The sequence below is a fragment of the Lygodium microphyllum genome, chromosome 6 (genome assembly GCF_053477565.2).
Source record: "Lygodium microphyllum isolate KBCC chromosome 6, Lygodium_microphyllum_v1.1.10, whole genome shotgun sequence".
NCBI lineage: Eukaryota > Viridiplantae > Streptophyta > Polypodiopsida > Schizaeales > Lygodiaceae > Lygodium > Lygodium microphyllum.
In genome coordinates, this window is record NC_141140.1 from 72,295,286 (window position 1) to 72,302,242 (window position 6,957).

Below are 6,957 nucleotides of genomic sequence, written 5' to 3' on the forward strand. Positions count from 1 at the left end.
TATGGGGTTCTATGATGTTCTGTTGAGCTTTCGATTGGTTCTATATACCTTCTGTATAACTTCTGTTTTGTTCTGATTGTCTTCTGTATGAAGCATGGATTGATGATTGATGAAGATTGAGATCTTTTGAAAGCTTATTGAATATTTTTTTATAGTTTGGAATGGTTTGAGTATGAGTTATGAGGTTTTGATGACCTTCTGTAACCTTCTGTAGAGCCTCTATCTCTGCTCTGTCTCTGTACTGCTGCTCTGGTACTGTACTGTAACTGTTCTGTAGACCTTCTGTAAGTGTTTTGTAGAATGTATGTGTGACTTTGGGAAATTTTTCTAACCTTTGGAAATGATGAATCTATGTTAAAAAGAGCTAAAACAAGTGGAAGAAGTAGCTGCTGAAGACTGAAGAGAAGACTAAGTGACAGTGACAGTAGTGAGCTGTGAAAAGACATTGTAGTGGCTCTGATGACTCTTCATATCAGACATACCTCTTGGGAGGTGCATCCACGATCTAAGAAGAATTATTGAGGATTATTATGAGAGCATTTTAGTGAGGAGATGATGTACTATTGATAGAGGGAGAGAGAGAGAGAGCAAGAGATAGTCAATTCTATCAAAACAGTGTAACTGTATATGAGAGATTGAGAGAGAGAACTATGAAGACATTGAAGATGAATATTATGTGATTGATTTCCATTCAAAGATGGTGTATTCCTTTGTGTTCTTTGTTCTATTGATGGAATCTATGAAGATGTTGAAGATTATGGTCGATTCTATCAAATCTGTGGGATATATCTACTATGATGCTGCATGAAGAATTACTATTTTCTTTGTTTTGGTTATCAAAAGAATAAAATAAAAGCTAGGGCTCGAAAACCCGTAAAAATTAATAGCGGACCAACCGTGCATCCGAATGATAGGGAGTAAAAAGGAAAAATATCAGCAGGAATGGGTAGGGTAGGGTTGGCACATCAAATCAGTGTTCCAAAGTAATAAAGATGCGTTCACATGGAAAACCGTCCAATTTATGGAAATTGCTTTAAAAATTAATAACTCAAGAACCAGCTATTGGAACAAGGGTTAATAAAAAGGAAAAATGGGCAGTTCAAAGGGACGAACAGGGTTGTAAGGCTGTATGTGAGTTTCAGTGACTGTAGGGTGCGTTCACATGGAAAAATTGCAAAACAAAGGATAAAGGCAAACATACAGGGAACAGCCCCGAGGACTGGGTGAAATAGAATAGAGGAATGGTGAAGGGACCCCATCAGAGTGTAAAAAAGGAATCTCCATATTTGGAGGTGGATAGATGTATTTCCATGATGATATGCAGAACATATGCACAGGGACGCGTCTCCACACTTAAGACCTTACCAGGAAGGGTAAACCGAACAACAAGGACCTAGTACCACACATTAGACCCACCACGAATGTCCCCACACTTAAAACATGACCGTCGCTGAGAGACAGAAGGTGTAGGGTTAGAAAAACTTGGCCCATATTACCGAGGAGTAATGTCGACTATCGAGGTTGCGTCTTATGTCGTTGTTGACTGCAAGAGGTACCCAGGTGTCTTCATAGCACACGTCCTTCATGGCAGGGACCATGTGGTAGCACCCAGGGAGGTAGTTGGTTGAAGGAATCGCAGGAAATTCATCGATGACGAGGGATATTGCACTCAACTCACGATCACTCAAATGGAATGAAGGAGTAGTCACTTGCCCCATTACTAACATCACTCGAGGTAATAATGATGAAACCCAGAGCTCACACCCGATTTAGGAATCGACAAGGGAATGGTGTAGGGGGAGTATGCCAGGGTGCACAATTGATGGTGCGTCAGTGCGTCCAACCTCGTCTGGCATAGGTGCAAGCAGAAATGCTAGTGGAGGGGAGCTACGGAGCTCTATCTCGAGACCTACGAACCGCTTATTGATCAAGTGTTTCAAGCCGAGCGGCCATGGCCACCTCTCACATAGCCAATGCACAATGCCTACCTTACGGCTGTAGTAAGCTTACCTCCATGCCAATCGAGTTACCTCCTCTCCCGTGCACTCCAATAGCTCCACAATCCAAGTGCAAGCAAGCTCCATCCTCAAGCTCCATGCTCCAAGCTCCATAGCCGCGAGCAAGAGAAGAGAAGAGAAGAGAAGAGAAGAAGAGAGGAGAAGATGGAGAGCTTCTCCTCCCCAGTCCCTCACCCTCACACACTCACTCCCTCACACTCTCACACTCCCTCTCTCAAGCACAAGCTCAAGCAAGCAAGCAAGCAAGTAAGAAGAAGAAGAAGAAGAAGAAGAAGAAGAAGAAGAAGAAGAAGAAGAAGAAGAGGAGAGCCACTTTTAGCCACACACAAGAATGAGATTCTCATTCACTTTTGAACTTTGTATACATGCCCTACTTTTAAGGTGGTCACCCTTACTTTTTACATGGCCGGCCATTAGCCTAGGCCCTCTTTTCCTATTTCCCACCATTCTAACTTATCCCATTCCCACTAATCTATACAATTTGCACAGGAGTGAGCCCGGCGCTCTTTTTACAAGGATTCGGGAGCGCCTTCATATTTAATGGCGTGCTTTTACTCTTTTCTTTTCTCGAGGCGACATTGAAGCCTTCTGGAGAGGTCGTCATTCAAATTTTCAGGGTCTGACCTCCATCCAGGGAGCCTTTTCCTTCCTTTTTCCTGTGTCTTTTTGGTTATCTCCTTCTTCCATTTTTCTCGCACTTCTGCTCCATTTTCCGATCCTCTGTGCTGCGATAAACAGCTAGGTAGCCTTGCAATGTGCAGTGTACAAAACATAGTGACGTGCCATGTGCTGATGGCAGAGACCCATCCTGTGGGTGCATAGGAAAATAGAAACGTACCTGACTCCAATGGTCGTAACGTCTCTCAATCCTCACCTCTCAATACTTGATTGAAGAGACACGTTAGGAAAAAAATGAACTCACAAATGGGCCTTTTAGCCCCCCCTCTCCTCCTTAAAACAAGGAAAAGAGGAGAGAAGAATAGTAAAATAATCCTCCTCTCTCTCCACTTTTGCAATCGCATTTTGCATTTTTTATATTATCTACAAAGATATACTCAGATTCCTTCTCTCTCCTCATTCAAGAAGTCTTTTTCAACCAAATTTTATATTAAGAAAGGAGTTAGTTACGGGAGTGTGGTGCTTTGTTTTCAATGCAAAATGATTAGTAGATATGAGGTAATTGATTTTTAAATCGAGAACAAGGAAAATGAAATTTCGAAAGTTCCTTTTAAGATATTTTGGGGATTTTTATATCCTAGCTTTTGGTAAAAAAATAAACCAATTGGTCAAATTTCGTGTTACTTGGAGATGTTTTTAGAGGCAAAATAGAAATATCTAAAATACAAAAAGTCTTGGACATCCCTACCCTCTGAGCTATTTCCCTCCATATCTATACTCTCTCATGGCTCTATTGTGACCTCTTCTCTGTGTTTATGCAACCTTCATTAACAGAGTGAATTACTTACATCCTCCTTTTCCTTGGCACCTTTGTGTGCCTCTCTGTGCATCTCCACTCTACCTCTTGTGACAACCAAGTAGGCTCCCTATTTCTATTAATAGTAAAATGAATACAGGAAAGAAGGAGCTGCATATTGAGGTAGAGATTGAATATGCCCCATTATGCAAAAGAACCCAGCGTACCAGTGTCAACTCTCAGGTTTTGCGGAGTTACAGTCAAATGCGATTGAAACATGTGGATTTGTGGGTTGATGAGGAAATCTATCCAATTGACCCCTTAAACAATAGACCTCCAACTTTCTCAGGAATCACAAATCTGCTGAAGTATGTGTGCGAGGGTGAAAATGTGTTACTTGGTTATACTAGGTGGCTCAATGATCAGGCATTCAAAGTATTTACAACTTGCCAAGCAACCATAAAAAATTGCCATGATGTGATCGCTGCACATCAACTTTATATACAACAACTCATAGGACAAGTGGTACAACTGAATGACACTGTAATTCAACAAAACAATCAAATTATTTCAATGCAAAACACTATCCATGACATTGGTATCTCATATGAAGAGGCAAAGGCACAATTTGAAGACTTAAGAAAGATCAACAGCAAGCTAACACAGGAGCGCAAACGAAAGAAGAAGCCAATCAGTGAGTTAATTGTGAATAGTGGCCAGTGGAAGCGACGTATCAAAGCATGTAAAGTAGCTCAGAAAGAGAACCCAGGTGAGGGTGAGGTTGGATCGTGTATTAGTAGATTGCTGAAGGCATTGGAAAACGCTTTGAGCAATCGTAAGTTTAATGCTGTGAAGGAAAAGGTGATTGGGTGCACATTAAAAGATGTATCAAATGAGTTCTCAGCTGTGGGTGCACAATCTATTTGTGACAAGGCCAGCATTAGCACAAATACTTACTCAAAGATATTCAAAGGTGTGAAGGCTGGGTTTGGTCGTGTGCTGAAGAGAAATAGAATCGTGTCTCTTCCTCAACCTTCAAAGTTAATAGAGGCCCGACGGAAACTTAATACAAAGGTTTTGGAGTTGATAGGAGATCCCATGCATATTCAATGCGTGGAAACACTAAAGGTTGGGACCAAAAATGCATATGAGGTGAAGTTCACCGAACTCAATAATTACTATTTAGATTTGAATAAGGTGAAGTCGGCAATGGTAATGTACTACAATATGCCTGTTGAGGAATGTAATGGCAAATTGCAGTTTGTTATAAAATTAGATGAAAGTGAGGTCGTCAAAGGCGTAAAGCCTGAAAGAGTTAGTGTAACTCTGATGAATAGAGCTTTACAATTCAACAAGAACAACCCAGGGAACTTTAGTGTTCAATCTGAGCGCCATGTGTGGTGGCTCGCTGCATTTAAAGTTCCTAAGGGAACATTTGAGGTGTTACAGCTATTCTTTATGTACACAAGCATTCCAAGCATCATCGATTATCAGGAGCATGGTGAGATGCTCTCAGTTGAAGGGTATGGTCAATACTTGGTTGAATGGCATCTTGCAGGAGACTTGAAAAAGTTAAAATGCATGTGTGGAATCTCCAATGGTGCAAATACAAAGAATCCATGCCTATGTTGCTTGACAGAGAGGACGGAAGGAAAGGATGGAAAGAAGAACTGGCGAAAGGTGACAAGTGTTGCATCGACACACAATAGAGAAGATCCCACTTGGAAGCCCATATTCAACATTCCCTTGGATCATATTCACATTTGTTCATTGCATGCTTTTGTCAGAATCATGGAGAAACTTGTATATGAATACATTTTCTTTGCTTATAGGATGCAACCAGAAAAAGAAGCCATTGCAACGTGTAGGAATGTGGAGCAAGTGTGTGCTATCAGAAATTGGGCTACACAAGCATCAAGTGACGATTGAAAAATATGAGAAGAGATCAGGAAAATCTGGTAACTTGCCAAAAAAGCCTTGCTTTGGAGGAGCAAAGGCTAGGAAGTTTCTCTCAATATCCATCAATGAGGAAGGGAATGTCATGGTTCGTAGGCCGCAGGACTACGATGGGTGGAAAAGGTTACATTTTGCAGTTTCTTATCGAATTAATGGAGGAAAAACAAGATTGGCCAAAGCTAAGGTTTGGATAAGTCTTAACAAATTGGATCCCTTACTTCGCAAGATGGTGTTTAACAATGAAGATAAGCAAGAATTTATCAATGCTGTGCATAGCTTCTACGAAAACATGGTGGAAGCATGGGGCAAAAGCTCTATCACACATTATATGGTGCGTACTAAGTTAATATTTTAAAATTGTATGAATTGTATAAACTATTGAGCATAGTTTTACTCATGTATAATATGTGTCTTTGTAGCATATCCTTGAGGCACATGGGCCATACTTTGCAGAAAAGAGAAGCATTGGAATTTGGTCCACACAAGGGATGGAAAATTCACATTGGATAGCACATGGTGTGTACCAAAGAAAAACTGATCATGGTGGAGGGGTGAATGGTAGCAATCCAATGATCCAATTGCTATCTTGGTAGTATAGGATTATAGTAGTGGATGAAGCTAAACTCTCACAAAAGAGAGCAAATGAAAGTGATGATGAATCGGCTGCAGACATGATGGAATCACGTCGTGTCACTAAAAGAGTACGTTATAAAGCCTCAAGTGCTAAAGAAAACCATGCCAAGTGGCTAGAAACAAGGCTTTGACAAGGCAGCAAATGGGTTCGAAAAGAGCTAAGATAGTAAGATGAACAATGTGAGTCACTGTGAATGCAATTCATAATTTAAGAGAGAAAGAGAGAGTGTGCATCTATGTGAATGAGTCTCATATTTTAGGGTTATATAAAAGAGGGTTTCACTTTCTATCTTATTCATTGAGTTCTCACATCTCTTGTGCATGAAAGGTGGCTAGGTCTAAGGTAGTTGCAAATAAGCTTCCACTTAGAGCCCCATATCGTGTTCAGCCCCTTGAAGCATCTACTAGCTCAGATGCACCCCCTTCTCAACCTAATCCACCTTCCTCAAGTCACCCTCACAAGGGTCCTCCTCACCATCCCCACAAGAAACCCAAGTGGAAGATAGGTACAATGGCCTTGAGAGAAATTAGAAGATATCAATGCTCTTTTGATCTCATCATTTCGAAGGCGAGCTTCTCGAGACTTGTTCGTGAGATTGTGCAAGACCTCTACCGCACAGAAAGCAAGAGGTGGTTTTTGGCACAAGGTCAGGATATACCTGATCGCTTCACAAAAGAATGTCTTCATGCTCTACAATGTGCTGTAGAGGCCTTTTTAGTTGACTTGATGACTGATGCTCAACGTTGTGCAATACATGCAAAGCGCATCACTGTAACTCCCAAGGACTTCCAACTTGTAAGAAATCTTCAAGCAGTGAAGGATGCATTCGTTCCAATGGAATGAACACAGTTTGCAATGTTATCTTTTTTGGCATAGTGTTATCCTCGTGCATTGGACATATGACTATGTCCCAACACAAAACTATTGTATGTGCC